We start from the raw sequence: 18,714 nt of genomic DNA, 5'->3' as shown, positions 1-18,714 counted from the left end.
CTGTAGTCTAACTAAGGAAGCCCATGGCAGATCAGCTGGTGTCTGAAGCTGCTGAGCCGTGGGCTCACTTATGAACCCTGACCCTGGAAAGGCAATGACCACACAGGCGATGCAATTAGCAACCTCCATGATGGAGCGAAGTTGAGGAAAACCCCAAAGTTTTCCTTGCCATCAGAAGGCACAGTGCCTCACTGTAGTTTTAAGAATTGACATTCAGTAAGAGCTCAATTACCGCCCGAAAAGGTCTGGGCTCTGGAACGAAACTGACTGCCTGCTCTGCCGCTTTTATTCGTTTCATAAGAGGTCAGGGCCTACTGTGTGCCTGTTCTACGGGTTCTACTGTTCTACGTGAACAAAACTTCAGAGTTCCGCCATCTTGCGGAGCCATACTCTTAGCAGGGGAGATACAGACAGTGAGCCAGCAAAGTGATAAATTTAGGGTGCGTTTGTCGGAAAGGCATAAGCGTTATGCCGAAAAAACGAAAAAAGAAAAAGGATCCCTCCCCTTTACTGTGTGACTTTGGTTAGGTTTCCCAGCCTTTCTGTTCTTGCTTTCTCTCTGTAAAACAAAGAGCATCGTAGTACATACTCACAGGGCTATTGTGAACAGATTACTGTGAAACACAGGGGTGCCCGGCATTTACTAGGCACTGAGGAAATGGTCGCTGAATGAATCAAGCAATGAACCAATCACTCGCTGACCCCCGTAGCCCCCCCTCCCCTCACCACCGCGGCCCTGTCACTCAACCCCCCAGGGGCGCGACCTCATTGCCCAAGGCTCCTCCGACCTCCCCATCCAGCCCATCCCCAACTCCGCCTCCCCTTACTCCACCGCCAGGAACCTGAGGTCTCAGGGCAGATAACAACCGGAAGCGTCAACTGGCACCGCCCTCGGGGTCAGCAGGGCACTTCCGCTCGCCGTCGCCCCGGCAGCCCGAGCGCTGTGCACGCGCAGGAGCGGGCTTTGGGGGCGGGGGTGCAACACAGCCAATGGGCAACACGGCGCCTTTCGGGGACAAAGGATTCTGACGTGGTTCCCTCTGAGGTTAGATGGAGCGACGAGAGCGTGCGAGCATTTTCCGCGACGAGTCGTATGAGAATCTGGGGAGGCGTGTCGGGCGGCGGGAGGCGAGCGGGCTCCGCGCGGACTGTCGTGGCGATCCGAGTCCGCCGCCTCCGAGGCCGAGGCCCGCTCTCCCAGTCCGTTCTCCCGCGCGGCCGGGCCTCCTTGTTGCTGTGCTCCCTGGGGAGTTCCCGCCCCTCCATCTTCCAAAGCACGCTCTCCTCTTTCTTTAGATCCTCAGAATAAGATACCGGTAGTCGTGCCTGATGCATCCACGGCGGCACATGGGCGCGGCTATCTTGGGCGCGGGGTGGAGCCGTCGGAGCCGGACTCCGGTCTCAGGCCTGGGGTCGGGGAGCAGGGTTCAGGCTCAGTCGGGGAAGCAGCATGGAGGAGGGGCTGGGAGTTGTGCTGCAGGGCAGGCAGCATGCACAAATGAGGGGAAACCATGATGCCTGATTCTCCTGAAATAAATCGAGGAACTCCGGTTTCTGGGACCTTGGGGATCCTTGGAGAATCTGGGCTTTGCCGGTTGGAAAGCACAGCATAAAGTGGAGGGAGAGCTGTTTCTCTGACGATGCCAGCCAGTGGCAACATGGCCTGCTAAAAGTTCTGTAGTGCCCTTGAGGAAAGTTTTCTGTTCCCTGTCGGGGTCTGGGGAAAGAGACCAAGGGTGTGCCGTGTGCTTGTGGTACCCGCCTGGTCACCAAGCAGAACTCCTTGGGCTGGTCAAGGCAGGGTCTGGGCTCAGTACACCCAATTCCTTCTGTGCTACAGCCAACAGGTGCCAGGCACTGTTGAGAGAAGCAAGTGACAAAAGCAGTCATGGAAGCCAACATACATTTATTTACTCTTCCATCTGAACATACTGCTTTCTCCCTGTCTTTCCCTTTCGCCTCTGAGGAGGTGGTGGCATGTGTGATATTCCCAGGTTGGTTGGATGAATCATTGCCCAGATCTACAACCTGGAGGTCTCCTGGGAAGTGACTCTGTCCCAGTCTTGTGTAGAAGTCCCGGGAGAAGAGTGTGTTTTCTGTCAGGCACGTGACTGGGGACTTGCCCCCCACTGTGATTCTTTGTACCTTCTTAAATGTTGGCCAGGTTTAGGGATGCTAACCTATTTATTTCCAGAAGAGAGGTGACCTGATAAGTTTTTCTGACACCACTGTCAGGAGGCAGGAGAAAGTTAATAGAGTTAGTATGACAGTGTCCTGAGGACAGTAGAGAAACCCCCAGCCTCAGAAAGACCTGGTCATTGGCCCTGGTCGGATGCTCCCCATATGCTGACTGCAGGAATGAGTGCTTTCTCAGAAAGAGAAGGGGCTGGCGAAGGGCGTGCAGTTGTTGCTCATGCCGTGCCAGCATGTCCTAGTGTGACTTGGGCATCCAGGAACCAAGAAACATGCCAAGGTGTTCTTCCAGCCCACACTCTGCCCAGCTGTTGGGATCTACCGATCCGTAGAAGAGAAGGCTTGCCTCCACCACTTACTGGCCCTTTGGGCCTCTTCTACATCATAGCTAAAGACCACACATCCCAACGGGCTGTCAGGATTGTTTAAAGGAACATCTCTAGCGCCCCCAGCCCAGAATGTGTCCTAAGGCAGGCACCTGGTAAGTGGTGGTATTACCAAAGCAAGCTTGGGTCCACTCACCCACACCCCATAAAACTTATGTACTGACACCAGGTCGTGGTGAAGGAAAGTACAGCGTGTACTGCAGGGCACCAAGCAAGGAGTCCAGGCAACTAGTGCTCAAAAGGCCTGAACTCCCCGATGGCTTTCAGGGAAGGGTTTTTAAAGACAGAGTGAGGCAGGAGGTTGTGGGATGTGTGATCAGCTGATGGCCATTCTTCTGATTGGTTGCTGGTGAGGTAATCGGGGAGTCAACCTCATCAACCTTCTGCTTCCAACCAGTCTGGGGTCTAAGTGCTTGTGGTCAGCATGCAGTTAAGGTCTTCCACCTGATGGGGATTTCAGTATCTGCAAAACAGCTCACAGGATATGGCTCCGGATATTATCTATAGCCCTTGGGGAGGAACTAAAGGTCCTTGACTTTGTTTAATGGCTAAACTATTATTTTGTCTTGCTTGACTGTTTTCCTTTGTTTTTGCATTTTCTCACTTCTCTGATTAAATTATTCTTTGAAACTTGGGGAAGACCAAGGAGGCTAGAGTTTTTCTACAGATGAGAAGCAGGTGGAGGACATGGGAGGGGTCTGTCCCGGGAAGGCCTCTAGGGTCCTGCTTGGTTACCGTGGCAGTTTCTGCTGTCCTCTCCCCAACACTAGGGGGCGTGCTGGTGCCAATGCTGCTCCTTCCTGCACTGTGTGCTTCCCTCCCCTTCGCCACCAACCTTGCCCAGGCTCACCACTGAAAACATCTTTTTGTTTTTTTTTTTTTTTGCCCAGGGCCCAGGAGTGAACCCGGGCCCTTGGCGGTGAGAGCACAGAGTCCTAACCACTGGACCTCCAGGAATTCCCTGAAAACATGTTTTTAAATGGCAATTAGGCCTCTAAGTTAAAATTCATTGTAAAGTGTAACCCCAGCAGGCCCAGGTTACTCAAGCCCTTACGTTCCAGGAAAAGCCTGTCTCGGGAAGACTGGTCCTTGCCCCACTCCTGGGAGAGCACCACAAAGAGCCTGGCGTGTTCTGCCTAGTAGGGTATTTCTGTAATCCAGGCACCTCTGTTCCATCTGACCAGGTGCTTCATGCTAATGGTGTGACGTATGGTGAGGGTCTGTTTTGTATGTCTGAGGCCCTCGGCTGTGCTGTATTAGTTTGACATCTGGGGGCTGTAGACCGAGTAGCTAAAGTGAGTGACGTGGAAGCTGCATGCCTGCACGACTGACCTCCAGTCAAATCTCTGGACCCCTAGGCATGGGTGAACTTCCCTGACTGGCAACACTTTGCATGTGTTGTCACACATCATTTCTGGGAGAATTAAGCATTGTCCATGTGACTCCTTTGGGAGAGGACAACTGGATCTCACCACTGGTTTCCACTGGACTTCACCCCTGCACCTTTTGCCTTTGCTGATTTTACTTTCACTGTCATAAATCCTAACTATGTGTATGGGACTTCCCTGGTGGTCCAGTGGTTAAGACTCCATGCTCCGAATGCAGGGGGCCTGGGTTCGATCCCTGGTCAGGGAACTAGAGCCCGCATGCCACAACTAAAGAGCCCGCATGCCACAACTAAGACCTGGTGCAACCAAATAAATAAGTAAATAAATAAATAAATTTCTTTAAAAAATCATAATAATTCTGTATATAACAGCTCAGCAGGACTCACAGACTCTGAAAAGAACTAACAGCTTTTCTGAGTTCCGAGTCCTTCTAGGGAATCTTTAAGCCTGAGGGTGGTCCTGGGGAACCCGAACATACTGTTCCTGTAGATTCTGAGGTTGGTTTGTTTCAACCATCCCAGTGGGTGGACCTCATGAACACAGTGTGACTCCGCCGCCAGCAGTACACTTGCTTGGTGTTTGTGCGGAGGTTGCAGACCTGAGGAGCAGCAGCCGGAGGGCACTGCTGTGATTTTCCCGCCTCCGAGGAGCAGAGGTCCTGAGTACTTGCAGTGGGCGGCAGCTGAGGGAGCTTGCTGTCTTGCTGTGGTGCAGGGTTCTGCTGAGGGTCCCTGGTACTGCCTCTTCCTGGAAGTTTTCCCTGCAGTGACTGAGGTGACAGGTCCATCAAGCAATGTCTTGACGTTCTGCTCTTTGAACTGCGTGAGTTCCTGTAGGAAAGGGAAGGCCAGTTGCAAGTGTTCATCTCCTGCTGCACTGCATCGCTGTGTGTGCCACTGCCTCTGCAGATTTCCCACAGGCAGGAGAGTGTGCAGAGTGAATGGGGCTGGAATAGACAAAATGGGAATCCACCCCAGGGAACTGGTTGATGGCTCCAATATGTTGGCATGAAGCCAATCACATGACTGTCAGGTGGCACAGAGGTTAGAGCTTTAGTCTCTGGATGACTGTGTCTGTTAGTTGAGAAGTGTGTGTACCACAATAAACCCCAAAGGAGGAAGACTTCAGCTAGCTGATGACGATTCTACTTTCAAGGTCTTTCTGTTATTGAAAGATGTTGTAATAAGCCAGAGTATAATAATATGTACTGTGGACTTAGACTATGCCAGGCACTGTGCTATGTTATTTATATTCATTTGTAATTTAAAATTATCAGTAGAATCCCTCACTATTATTATACCATACCTTCCAGATCGGCAGACTGAAGCATACAGATGTCAAGTGAGTTATCCAACACTTCACAGCTAGTAAATGAAATAAAGAGTTAAGATTAGGCGGTTTGGCTCCAGAATGCATACCCTTGACTTCTATACCATTCAGTAGTCATGAGCACATCGTCATTTAAGAAAAGGATCTGGATGTTTACATGTCTTGGTGAATTTTGTGGAGTAAATGGCAGAACTCAAACTAGAATTTAGGTGTCCTGACTCCAGATCCCATTCATTTTTCAAGGTGATTCGTCTTTTCCCCCCGTCCCCTGGAGCAGTACATCTTAGACTTGAATTTACATAGGGTTCCCCTAGGGATCTTGTTAAATTGCAGCTTCTGATTCAGCAGTTCTGTTGGGGATGCTGAGTGTCTGCATTTCTCACAAGCTCCCAGGTGGTGCTAATATGCTGGTCCTCAGAACACACTTTGAGTCCAAATAAGGTTTTACGGACCCTCTGGTTTAGCAGCTATGACTTCTGCTTGGAACACACACACACACACACACACGCACACACGCACACATGGAGACACAGTGATGAGGGAGTAGGATTGGGGTGCTCTCTGATCTCACTAGTGAGACCCCTCACTAATTCCCTTTTGGGGTTGAAGACTCTGAGGCCCGTGGAGGGAGAGGATGCTTCAGGGAGTTGTTAACAGGCTGAGACTGGAACCTGTTCCACTTGACTTCCCAGCCAATGTGCCCCTCTCCTCCTTCCCTCCTTCTGTTGCACAGGAGCTTCTGGGGGAAGAGAATAGTAAAGGAATGGGCATTGTTCAATGATGGATTATTTAAGACTTTATAAGAACCACCAGGGTGATCTCCATTCTAGGCCTCCTTGTCTCCATGTTGTACTGAACACAGGTCTCAGCTGCCCAAGAGGACCCAGCTATACTGAGCCCAGGTCAAAAGGTCAAAATATTGCGTTGGCCAAAAAGTTTGTTTGGGTTTTTCCATAAGATGTTACAGAAAAACCGGAACAAACTTTTGGGCCAACCTCAATAGCTCTCCTCATAGGTCTGCATACCCATGCAGGCACCACTCTGGGGAAAACGGACCCACAGAGGTCTCTCTGATGGTCAGACACTATTTGTAAGCACACCCCTGTCTACAACCCCAGGGACTACCAGTAACTAGATACATGCTACAACTCTTGTATTAGTCTGGGTAAGCCAAACTACTGGAATAATTAGATGGAAAATATAATGGCTCAGACACAACCTTTCTTGCTCACATAAGGATCAACCATGGGTAGTCCATATTGACCGGTGGTGTTCCTCCATATAGATCGAGGCTGTTGGCATCTCTGCCCTCTTCAACATGGCTTCCAGGGCACTCTAGTTGTCATCATTCCTGGAAGTGAGAAAGAGAATGGAGGAGCACAAGTCAGGAGCCACCACTAGCTTTCAGGATCACCATGGTACAGAAAGTCAGGAAGTTTTTTCTGAGACCCAGAGGTCAAAAAACTGCAGAAAACCATTGCTGACAGCACAGGTGTCCCATGGCCCCAGGGTGGTTGGGTGATTAGCATAGCAAGGAGTCTAGCAGGTGCTGCAAAACTCACATCTGCTTACAGCAGAAATTAATACAACATTGTAAATCAACTATACTTAAATAAAATTAAAACCAAACAAAACTCACATCTGCTGAAAAATACTTGCCTACTCTTCCTGCTAGAGGAAAAGTATGGTTTCTAACTCCCTTCTTCCAAATTTCATGCAGAGAGGTCACATTGGCAAGCAAGTCTGAGAAATGTAATCTCAATGCTTCCAGCCCCGGCAGTACAGGAGAGGGGATGGGAATGGGAATGTCGCAGAGTGCCAACAGACAATACCTGGCACATCTTTGAAAATCCCATTAAAATTGAAAGATTTGTCTCCCTTTTCCTCCTTCCAGACTGAAGTTGATCCCTGCCGATGTCTCCAGTGTCACTCTGCAAACTGAAGCATCAACTGCTGAGGCAAGCAACAGTGGTTTGTGTCATGGAATTGTCTTCTTCTCCTGGCCCTGGACCCTATGGATATCAAGTGAGCCCTAATTTGTGCTCCCCACTATCTTTGTACACACTTGTACATGTATGTTCTTATAGATGTGCGGGTACATACACACAGACCCACATCTCAGACAGCAGATCCTCAAGTGCAAAGTACTGGCCTCCAAAGCCCTGAGCAGCTTCACAGTGGAGAAGCCCAAAACATTCATAGGTGTTAGGGCCAAGGAGGCTTCAGAGAGTTGGGAGAAATTCCTAGATTCTGCCCAAATGCCCCTGACCTCAGAGGCCAAGGCTGTAGTCATGGGGGCATTCGGGTAAAGAGCATCCTCCTGGGTACTGAGCTTGGAGATGGATTCCAGGATTTATTTTATATCACACCTCTGAGAGCATTCCTTTCAATGGAAAGAATTTTCTTCCCTTCCTGAGGGACCAGTCTACTCAGTAAAGACTCAGTGAACATGAGCAAATTATAATGAATGAAGACTCACATTTCCCAAGTTGTGTTCCTGTTGGAGGAATTCTTAAGTCACCGATTCTGACCTAGAGGAATCTTTTGCCAGAGAAAATAAAGCTAGAGAACCTATATCAAGACTGGCAAATCTGTTGCCCTTATGCTGCCATTATATTCTACATACACGGCAGCTATCGTTTGTCAATAATGTGAATTGGGAGATTGGGATTGACATATATACACTAATATGTATAAAATAGATAACTAATAAGAATCTGCTGTATAAAAAAATAAAATAAAATTCAAAAAAAATAATGTTACTCTTTCTGGTCAAGGTCAGACAGGCTCTTAGAATTCTTCTCAACAGTATGTTCTAGTCTACCTCTACCAATCAGAGTTGGTAATTATGTTGAAACCTATTTGCTATGCCTGCCCTAGGTCAGCATTTCACAAAATGTCTTCCATGAAACACTGGTTCTCTAGCTTATTAACAATCATGATGTGAGTAAAAGGTTCTATGATCATAAAAACTTGGGAAACATTGTTTAGATGTGTTTTTTTTTAATGGAGAGACTTCTACAACCACTAGGATACTATGTAGGTAGGATACTATATAGATCTCCCAAAAGGTCTGTAAAATACAGCATTTTCCAGGGGCTTCCCTGGTGGCGCAGTGGTTGAGAGTCCGCCTGCCGATGCAGGGGACGTGGGTTCGTGCCCCGGTCCGGGAAGATCCCACATGCCGTGGAGCGGTTGGGCCTGTGAGCCATGGCCACTGAGCCTGCGCGTCCGGAGCCTGTGCTCCGCAACGGGAGAGGCCACAGCAGTGAGAGGCCCGCGTACCGCAAAAAAAAAAAAAAAAAAAAAAAAGGTGGAAAAAAAGGTAAAAAAAAAATACAGCATTTTCCAAATGTATTTCACCATAGAACTCTTTCCAAAGAACGTGTTGGGAGACAAAAAGGATTATACGTGGAATAATAAGAGGCTTTCTCTGGGTGGCCTGACAGTGGGCTAGGCGGGACCAGTGGCTCCTCCTCCCCCAGATAGAGTGAGGGGCTGCTCATGATCTCAACTTCCCACAAGGTTGCTGGGCAGCTGTCATTTTCAGCATTCCCCTGAACATCTGGCATCTGAGCTCAAATACTTTTCCTCTGCTTACAATGGCACTTTCATGCTCATGCTGTGAAAAGGAAGATTGTCAGGGGTGGTCCTGGTCCAGCTGCACCCAACCCAAGCATGTCTCTCTACAGGATAACGAGAGAATGTGAGACTTGTGCTTTGTGCTGATCCATGTGTCTGTGACCCAGCCTGCCTCAATGATGCTTGCTGGTGATTGAGCCCTTTGCCTGACAGTGGTACCTAATGTGGAGTGAACATGGCAGAAAAGTTGAACTGTTTCACTTGAGGGGTGGGAAGCATCCTCTCTGGGGTTGAGGACAAATCACCAGTAGTGCTAATGATTGAATGGCCTCATTTTCTGTGGGCCACAAATGCCCCTGAACTGGCAGGCCATGTGAACTTATGGCCTTATGATTGTATGGCCACAATGTCTATAGGTCCCAGAAACACTGCTGAATGGGCAGTTCATTTGCTTCTTGGTGGCTAGTCACTGTGTAGTTAAAATGTCTAGGGGCCACAGATGCACACCTGAATGGGCAGATAATTTGGCTGTGTCACTATGAAAAATTGAGGCTGAGAGACAAGGCTGCCTGTTGTTAGATCTCTCGTTTACTCTACTTTTGAGCTTTTTTTTTTTTTTTTTTTTTTTTTTGCGGTACACTGGGCTCTCACCGTTGTGGCCTGTCCCGTTGCGGAGCACAGGCTCCAGACGTGCAGGCTCAGCGGCCATGGCTCACGGGCCCAGCCGCTCTGCGGCATGTGGGATCTTCCCGGACCAGGACACGAACCCGTGTCCCCTGCATCGGCAGGCAGACTGTCAACCACTGCGCCACCAGGGAAACCCTACTTTTGAGCTTTAAAGATGAAAAGAAAGGGACAAGAGAGGGCCCCTCAAATCCGGACACCACTGTGGCAGCTGATGCAGCCCAACCCCTCAGATTTTATCATCATTCAGTGTACCAGATAGAGGACTTTTGGAGAAAGTCAGGTGCATGTAAAAATGTGACACTTCATGGAAATAGTAAGGCTTCTCCCAAGACTGGTACCATGAAGGGCTGAAGGAATCTGAGAGATTGGATAATTTGTCTAGATGAATCAATTAACTTTTTTTTTTTTTTTTAATTTTTGGCTGTGCCACATGGCATTCGGAATCTTAGTTCCCCGACCAGGGATCGAACCCATGTCCCCTACACTGGAAGCACGGAGTCCCAACCACTGCACCACCAGGGAAGTCCCTTGATTAACTTTTATCATTCCATTTCCCTTCTATTGCCCTGTTAGTTTTGCAGTCTTTAATTATTCTTTTTTCTTTTTTTTTTTGCTGTACGCGGGCCTCTCACTGTTGTGGCCTCTCCCATTGTGGAGCACAGGCTCCAGATGCGCAGGCTCAGTGGCCATGGCTCACAGGCCCAGCCGCTCTGCGGCATGTGGGATCTTCCCAGACCGGGGCACGAACCCATGTCCCCTGCATCGGCAGGTGGACTCTCAACCACTGCGCCACCAGGGAAGCCCCCTAATTATTATTTTAGTGGTTACCCTAGAGATTACGACATACATGCCTCAATTTATGTCTTCTGTAGATTAATACTTTTACTGCTTCTTCCACAATTCAATGATAGAAAATATTTTAGGTCAATCCCCTCTTATCATTTATACTATTGTTGACCTGAATTTTAATTCTACATATATTTTAAGTCTCTCTATGCATTATTATAATTGCTTAATACAGTCAGTGTTCATATAGTTTTATCCACATATTTACTCTTTATTCTTCATAACGCTTTCACTTTTTATTTTTTAAGCATCATTATTTCCTAACTTTAAGAAATCCCTCTAGTGTTTATTTTAGTGTAGGTCTGCTGGCAATTAATTATATCAGTTTTGGTTTTTCTGAAATCAGCTTTATTTCATCTTCGTTTAAAAGGATATTTTCCTTGAGAATAGAATTCTAAGTTAGCAGTTATTTTATTTCAGCACTTTAAAGATATCATTTCATTGTATTTGTTGAAAAGTCAGTTGCCGTTCTTATTGTTTCTCCTTTGAATGTAATGTGCCTTTTTTCTCTGGCTGCAATTAGATTTTCCTTTTTTCTCTTTTGTTTTCAGCAGTTTGACTATGATGTGCCTAGTTATGATTTCCTTTGTATTCATTCTGTTTGAGATTAGTAGAGCTTTTTGAGTCAGTGGCTTGATATCATTTGTCAATTCTGGTATCTTTTCAATCTGGTATTCCTTCCAATTAAACATATATTGAACCTTTACACCATGTTCCATGTCTCTTACACTCTTCCATTATTTTTCGTTCCTTTTTTTCATAATGCTCCAGCCTGAATAGTCTCTGCTAACTCATTTCCAGTTCACTAAACTTCTATTATGCTATATCTAACATCTACTTAGTGCTTAATTTAAGCTGTGTTTTTTAGTTCTAGAATCCCCATGTGATTCTTTCTAATGTCAATAATTTTGTCACCTAATTTCATTTTATTTTTATGTGGACCATTTTAAAAGTTTTTATTGTATTTGTTACAATATTGCTTCTGTTTTATGTTTTGGTTGTTTTGGCTGCGAGGCATGTGGGATCTTAGCTCCCTGACCAGGGATCAAACCTGTACCTCCTGCTTTGGAAGGTGAAGTCTTAACCACTGGACCGCTGGAGAAGTCCCTGTCACCTAATTTCTTGAACATAGTAATCATAGTTTTTTTTTTAAAGTTGTGTCTGATAACTCAAATATTTGGATCACTATTGGGTTTATTTATATCACCTGTTTTATCTTGGTTTCCTTCATCTGATTCATGGCATGCCTGTGATATTTTTTTGTTGTTGAATGCCAGAAATTGTATATGAAGTGTTTTAAAAATTTTCTCTGGATAATGTTTCATCCTCTAGAAATAATTTACTTTTCTTCTGGGGGCCAGATATAGTAGAAGCAGATAACCTTGGTCCATCAAGGATTAAGATGAGGGCTTCCCTGGTGGCGCAGTGGTTAAGAATCTGCCTGCCAATGCAGGGGACATGGGTTCGAGCCCTGGTCTGGGAAGATCCCACATGCTGTGGAGCGACTAAGCCCATGCGCCACAACTACTGAGCCTACACTCTAGACCCCGTGAGCCACAACTACTGAGCCCACGTGCCACAACTACTGATGCCCATGCTCCTAGAGCCCATGCTTCAGCAACAAGTGAAGCCACCACAATGAGGAGCCCACGCACCTCAACGAAGAGTAGCCCCTGCTCGCCGCAACTAGAGAAAGCCCGTGCGAAGCAATGAAGAACCAACGCAGCCAAAAATAAATTAAATAAATAAATAAATAAATTTTAGAAAAGGATTAAGATGATCTGAGAATCTATTTCATCTTCATGAGGGCTGATGTATAACTGGTTTGCCTCTCCTAGGACAAAGCCATTCAGGATTTTTACCTGAAAGCCTGGTAGACCCTGATCTCTAGTTTTCTAGTTTTTGTCTCTATTACTATGAGACTTCCAAAAGCTCTGCTTAAGTTTTTAGCTTTTTAGTTGCTGCTTTCTGCTTGACTTCATGACATCTTGTCTTGTGTAGTTTAGAAATTGAACTATGCTCACAATTTGGAGCTCAGTTTTCTGTGGTTCCTTTTTTTTTTGTTGGATCTTGACCTTCAAGTCTTGGCTGCCTTAATAACAAGCAGTAAATCCAATTTTTGTGCCCTACTTCATGAGACTTCTCAAAGCTATGAATCGCTATTTTCTGCTCTTCACCTTGGCTCTTCACCTTGGCCCCACACAGGTTAGGAACTGACAAATGCCTCAAGGGAGAAAGAAGCAGCTCACCTCAGTGTGTTTCCCTTTACTTAATCATCTAGACCTCTCTAATGCTGGTTTCCTTGCTTTATCTCTGATGCCTTTAAAAAGCTGTGATCTTTTGGTGTTTTGTCTAGTTTTCATAGTTTCTATCAGCCAAAGAGTTGGTATGAGAGAAGATAACCTGTCACATTTGGAAGAAAAAAATCCTTGCTATAGAATTTCTATAGATATCAGTTACCAGTTGAAGAAAGATTCCTTCTATCCCTGGTTTGCAAAGAGGCTTTAATATGAATGGATGTTACATTTATTAAATGCCTTCTCTGTATCTATTGAGATGTGATTTTTCTTCTTTATTCTATCATTATAACATTGCATTCATTGATTTATGAATATTACATTCCCAGAATAAACCCAGTTTACTAATGACCTATTATCTTTTAATATATTTATGGAGTTAATTTACTAATGTTTCATTTAGAATGTCATGAAAAAGATTGAACTAAATTTTCCTTTCTTGTAATGTTCTTGTCAGCTTTTGGATCAAAGTAATGCTGACCTCATAAAACGAGATGGAAAAGGTGCCCTTCATTCTTCTCTTTGAAAGAGTTCCTTTTCTTTTTGTTTTGTTTTGTTTTTGCGGTACGCGGGCCTCTCACTGTTGTGGCCTCTCCCGTTGTGGAGCACAGGCTCCGGACACGCAGGCTCAGCAGCCATGGCTCACGGGCCCAGCCACTCCATGGCATGTGGGATCTTCCCGGACCGGGGCACGAACCCGTGTCCCCTGCACTGGCAGGTGGACTCTCAACCACTGCGCCACCAGAGAAGCCCTGAAAGAGTTCCTTTTCTTTGGAAGAGTTTGTGTAATATTGGTGTTAGTTCTTCCTTAGCTCCCTGATAAAATTTGTCAAGTAAGCCATGTGAACCTTGAGTTTTCTGTATGGAAAAGTTTTAAATTATGGATTAAATGTTTATAAATAGATGCAGGAAAATTTAGATTCTCTACTCATGTGTCAGTTTGTTACAGTATTTCCTTAGAATTTAGCTCATTGCATCTCAGTTTCATATTTTTAGTAAAAGCTTTTCATAATCTTTTCTAATGACCTTTTTAGTGTCTGTAAGATCTGTGGTGATATTCCCTTTTTCATTCCTGATATTAATTTATTTGTGACCTCCCACCTTAATCCAGTCAGGTATTGAGCTAATTTAAGTCCAAGCTTCGTTCCTAGGAATGATCTCTTTCAGTTCACACTTATTCCAGTTAAAATCTTGGAGTGTTTATAAAGACCTCTCTGCATTGGCATGCCCTGAACTTTCAACGACCACGAGAGTGCTGAAATCGCTGAGTTGCAGCTCTCACTTGTAGAATGCGCAGAATGGTGATCACTTTGAGAGGAAAGCCAGCCGTTCTTGGCTTCCTTCTACTTCTGGGTCTTAGCTGTACAAAGTCTTAATGCCTATGATTCTATGATGCCTTCAAACAGTTGTTTTTATATTTTCCCCAGGTTTTCTAGTTGTTTTCCCTGGGATAGTTGGTCCAAAACAAGTAATTCATCTTTTGTTAGAATTTTTTCTTACATGATGTTAATATTATACCTCAGTTATATTGAGAAAACTAAATAAAAATTCTTCTCCAGTGAACAAGGATCACATTTTTTATAGCGTATCTTGTCTTCAGATACACATACTAAATATAAGTACTTTGAGGTCTTTTTGTTCAAAGGAATCCTTTTTTACATGAATCAAGCTTTGTCACACTTTGTCAAAGTTTTACCTAACGGAATTATCTAGTGGGAAGAATGTTGGCTTTAGTGCAGATACCACAAGAGGTACTTTCAACATCCATTCTTGACTCCTCCTAACTTTCCCTCCTTTTAACAGTTATTGGAAGTTAAGAAATAAAACCCCTCAGTTTTCTCACCTACCTTATATTGAGTTGGACTCGTGACAGTTCTGTCCATTAATGATTAAGTGGAATTATATGGAGAGGGCATCTTTCTCAAATTAAAAAAAACAAAGCCTGGAAAGGAGAAAACTTTTTTACCATTAACCTCTTTATCTTTGCTTATTTTTGCCTAGAATATAGATAATATCTGGTAGGAGCCCAGTCATTTTGTAAGAACAAGAAAAGAAACATGAGAACAAACTAAGAAGTGGTTAAATAGTAACAATCTGGGTCCCTGACAGGATTATTGAGCCATTGCATCAGTCCCAGACTGGCTATCATCAGACTCCTTATTAGAGGAGCTAACTAAACATCTTGTTTTTCCCAGGCCATTGTGAGTCAGCTTCCCATTATTTGCAGCTGAAAATATTTCTAACTAATAGAGACTGAGATTCAGGAGAACTTGGTTCTAATTCTAATGTGACCATAGTGAAATGTCTATGCAAAAGTAAATTGTATTTCTGTATACCAGCAAAAAGACATTTAGAAAATGAAATTAAAAGAAAACATTTTATCCCTAGTGCCCAGATCTTGATCTTTAACCACCATTCCCACTAAAAGGGAACCAGAGATTTTTAGAGAAATATCTGATTCTGGGTCTGGATCTAGAAGAATACATGATGAGCATAGGTTATCTTCTTGTGCTAGAAAAGACACACTTAAAGATTAATGTCTAGGGCTTCCCTGGTGGCGCAGTGGTTGAGCGTCCGCCTGACAATGCAGGGGACACAGGTTCGTGCCCCAGTCCAGGAAGATCCCACATGCCGCAGAGCGGCTAGGCCCGTGAGCCATGGCCGCTGAGCCTGCGCGTCCGGAGCCTGTGCTCTGCAACAGGAGAGGCCACAGCAGTGAGAGGCCCACGTACCGCAAAATAAATAAATAAATAAATAAAAGATTAATGTCTAAAGGACATAGGAGGCATCATGAAGGGCCTTCACTGGCCACATTTGATCATTTGAGCACCAAGATGAAAATGGCTGCAATTTGTTGTAATACATTAAATAAATACAAAACCATGAGTTCATACTGATACTCCAAAAACAGTCAAATGAAAAAAAGATGAAAGAAAAAGAGAAGAAAGCTCTTTGTCGTTGTCTTAGAATGAGTTCTGGGTTAACAAAAATGGAAAGTTACATACAGAAGGTTTATTGGGGAGAAACATCTGTAAGAGGTTGAGGAAGATAGGATTGGACAGAGGGAGAATTTACCCTCAATGCAGTTGCAACTGAGGCCTCAGACAGTCTTACAGGGAGCTCTGGAGCTGGGATGGCCCTTCAGAGTTGTCCCAAATGGAAGGCTGGACCTTTGTGTTCCTGCATAAGACACTCATTTAATACTGCCTGCTCCCTGAGCAGAGGTGGGGAGGTGAGGGCATAACTTTGAGTGAGGCAGTTGCCTGTAGCTGAGGGCAGTTCCCAATGAGAGAGATAGCTGTGAGGTCAGTAGCTGATTTTCCCAGAAACTGGGGGATAATGTATTGGCCCCAAAAAAGAGATTTGAGTGGAGCAACACAGTATTCACTACAGCAATTATTTATAGAAGAATGCCACCCAATAAATAGAGAAAGAATTAGATAATTGATTCAGGTAAGGAACCTCAAGAGATGTTACCTTAGCTTAAGCTGTTAAAACAAAATGCCATAAACTGAGTGGCTTATCAACAACAGAACTTTATTTTTCACAGTTCTGGAGCCTGGAAATTGGAGCTCATGGTGCCAGTATGGTTGGGTTCTTGGTGAGGGCCCACTTCTGGGTTGTAGCTAGCTGAACTTCTTGTTGTATCCTCACATGGTGGAAAAGGAGCAAGCTAGCCCTCTGGTCTCTTCTTACTAGGGCAGCAATCCCATTCATGAGGCTCCACCCTCCTGACCTAATCAACTTCCAAAGGCCCCACCTCCTAACACTATCACATTGAGGGTTAGGATTTCAACATATGGATTTGGGGGGGACATATTCAGTCCGTAGCAGATGTTAAATGCATTTGATAAAAGGTTGTTTGAACAAGATGCTCACATAGAACCAAAATGTTATTCTACAAATTATTTGCTAATTGCATCCTTAATAGGGGGTTGCATAGTAGCACCTATGAAATATTCTTGGCAGTTATTAAGTATTTGTGTTAAAAATGCTTAACCTGGGCTTCCCTGGTGGTGCAGTGGTTAAGAATCCGCCTGCCAATGCAAGGGACACGGGTTCGAGCCCTGGTCCGGGAAGATCCCACATGCTGCGGAGCCACTAAGCCCATGTGCCACTACTGAGGCTGCGCTCTAGAGCCCATGAGCCACAACTACTGAGCCCACATGCCACAACTACTGAAGCCCGCGCACCTAGAGCCCGTGCTCTGCAACAAGAGAAGCCACCGCAATGAGAAGTCCGCACACCGCAGCAAAGAGTAGCCCCCGCTTGCTGCAACTAGAGAAAGCCTGTGCACAGCAACAAAGACCCAATGCAGCCAAAAATAAAATAAATAAATTTAAAAAAATGCTTAACCTAAAACTGATCAAACTTCTGTACCTAACTTCAAGTCTGTAGAAAATACAGGAGAGAAAAGAAAAGTTGAGATGAGATCATAGGAAACAATCAGATGACATGGAACATGGGACATTCTACAAGTCAACTAGCACTGTTTCTTCAAAAAGTCAGTATTAGGCTAACAGGTCATGGCAAGGTGATGATGGTGTAGATTTGATTTCTCTAAATACTGTCTTAAAAATAGAACCATTATGATAGCAAAAGAAAAACTTCACAGACTACATTTTGAACAAAACAAGGTGACAAGCATCCCCAGGAACCTTATAATGCAAATGAGTGAAACCAAGACATTAATAACAGCAAGATCTTTGCACAGGTTTAGCAGTACGGAAGAGTACCAGAGGGAATATAGGGTCATTCTGATGGTCCATGATCCCAAGAGCACTGAATTCCTCAGTGTTTACTCCTCAGCTCACTTACTTACTGCCTCAGTTTCTACCACAGGGGTTACCCCTACCCCTAGTGTCCTCACCTGACAGATTGTCCACTTGGGTCAAGACCCTTTAAGATTCTTCCAGCTGGATGCCTTCTGTGGCATCCACTTGGCCCCTGGGAAAACCCAAACCCTCTCACTCCACCAAACTCTGGACATGCAAACTGTCTTCACCACTGCTCTTTCTTCATCTTGCCATTTCAGGCTGCTATACCAGCCTCTGCTCTACAAGTTCATCTAGGTGGGAGAAGTCATCAGTCATTATCTTCACCAACACTCCAAAGTCCTGAGGACAAGTTTTACCAACAACTCTCTCAAGTTGCACCCAAGAGACAGGATTGGTCTGTGAATTTCTGCAGCTCAGCAGCTGGGGAAGAAACAGATGTCAGCCTCCCCATCTGAAAGGCAACCTCCATTATTCTGAGTTATCTTGGGACTCCCCTTCTTAACTTGAGGTGGTGGTGGTGAGATCCAAAAGAAAGCAGCAAAGTAATCTCTAAAGCAAGATTTCCTTTCAAAAAATACTTTTTTTTTTTTTTTTTTTTGCGGTACGTGGGCCTCTCACTGTTGTGGCCTCTCCCGTTGCGGAGCACAGGCTCCGGATGCGCAGGCTCAGCAGCGATGGCTCATGGGCCCAGCCGCTCCGCGGCATGTGGGATCCTCCTGGACCGGGGCACGAACCCGCGTCCCCTGCATCTGCAGGCGGACCCTCAACCACTGCGCCACCAGGGAAGCCCTCAAAAAATACTTTTAAGAAAGAAATATCCAACCTACTCTCACAAAGGTTGAAGGAAAATGATGGACTGATAACCCAAGAACTTGGCCACCTTACAGTTAAATTTTCCAGAGTATGTCTAGACACCACATAAGAGAATGAATCTTCCAGAAATTAATAGATATAAATAAAATATTTGTACTCTTCCCATTTTATCTTTGTACCTGCCTGTAGGATGGGATACCTAGTATTTTGTAAAGCCAAAATAACCTTATTTTTAATTTTTAAAAAAATTTAATTTAATATTTTTTAACATCTTTATTGGAGTATAATTGCTTTACAATGGTGTGTTAGTTTCTGCTTTATAAAAAAGTGAATCAGCTATACATATACATATATCCCCATATCTCCCCCCTCTTGCATCTCCCTCCCACCCTCCCTATCCCACCCTCTAGGTGGT

At 45.0% G+C, this 18,714-nt stretch overlaps 1 long non-coding RNA gene across 2 annotated transcripts in view; it reads left to right on the top strand.

The window, feature by feature from the left end:
• The first annotated feature begins 913 nt into the window (after nucleotides 1–913).
• LOC307180930 overlaps nucleotides 914–18,714 on the top strand; it is a 124,548-nt gene continuing 106,747 nt past the window's right edge. For both annotated transcript variants that reach the window (XR_013825803.1, XR_013825804.1), the window contains exons 1-2: nucleotides 914–1,045; nucleotides 7,191–7,321. This is a non-coding gene — a long non-coding RNA (uncharacterized lncRNA). The remainder of the gene's footprint in view (nucleotides 1,046–7,190; nucleotides 7,322–18,714) is intronic.

Source organism: Stenella coeruleoalba (genome assembly GCF_951394435.1).
Source record: "Stenella coeruleoalba genome assembly, chromosome: X".
Lineage (NCBI taxonomy): Eukaryota > Metazoa > Chordata > Mammalia > Artiodactyla > Delphinidae > Stenella > Stenella coeruleoalba.
This window is presented reverse-complemented; position numbering and strand designations above follow the sequence as displayed.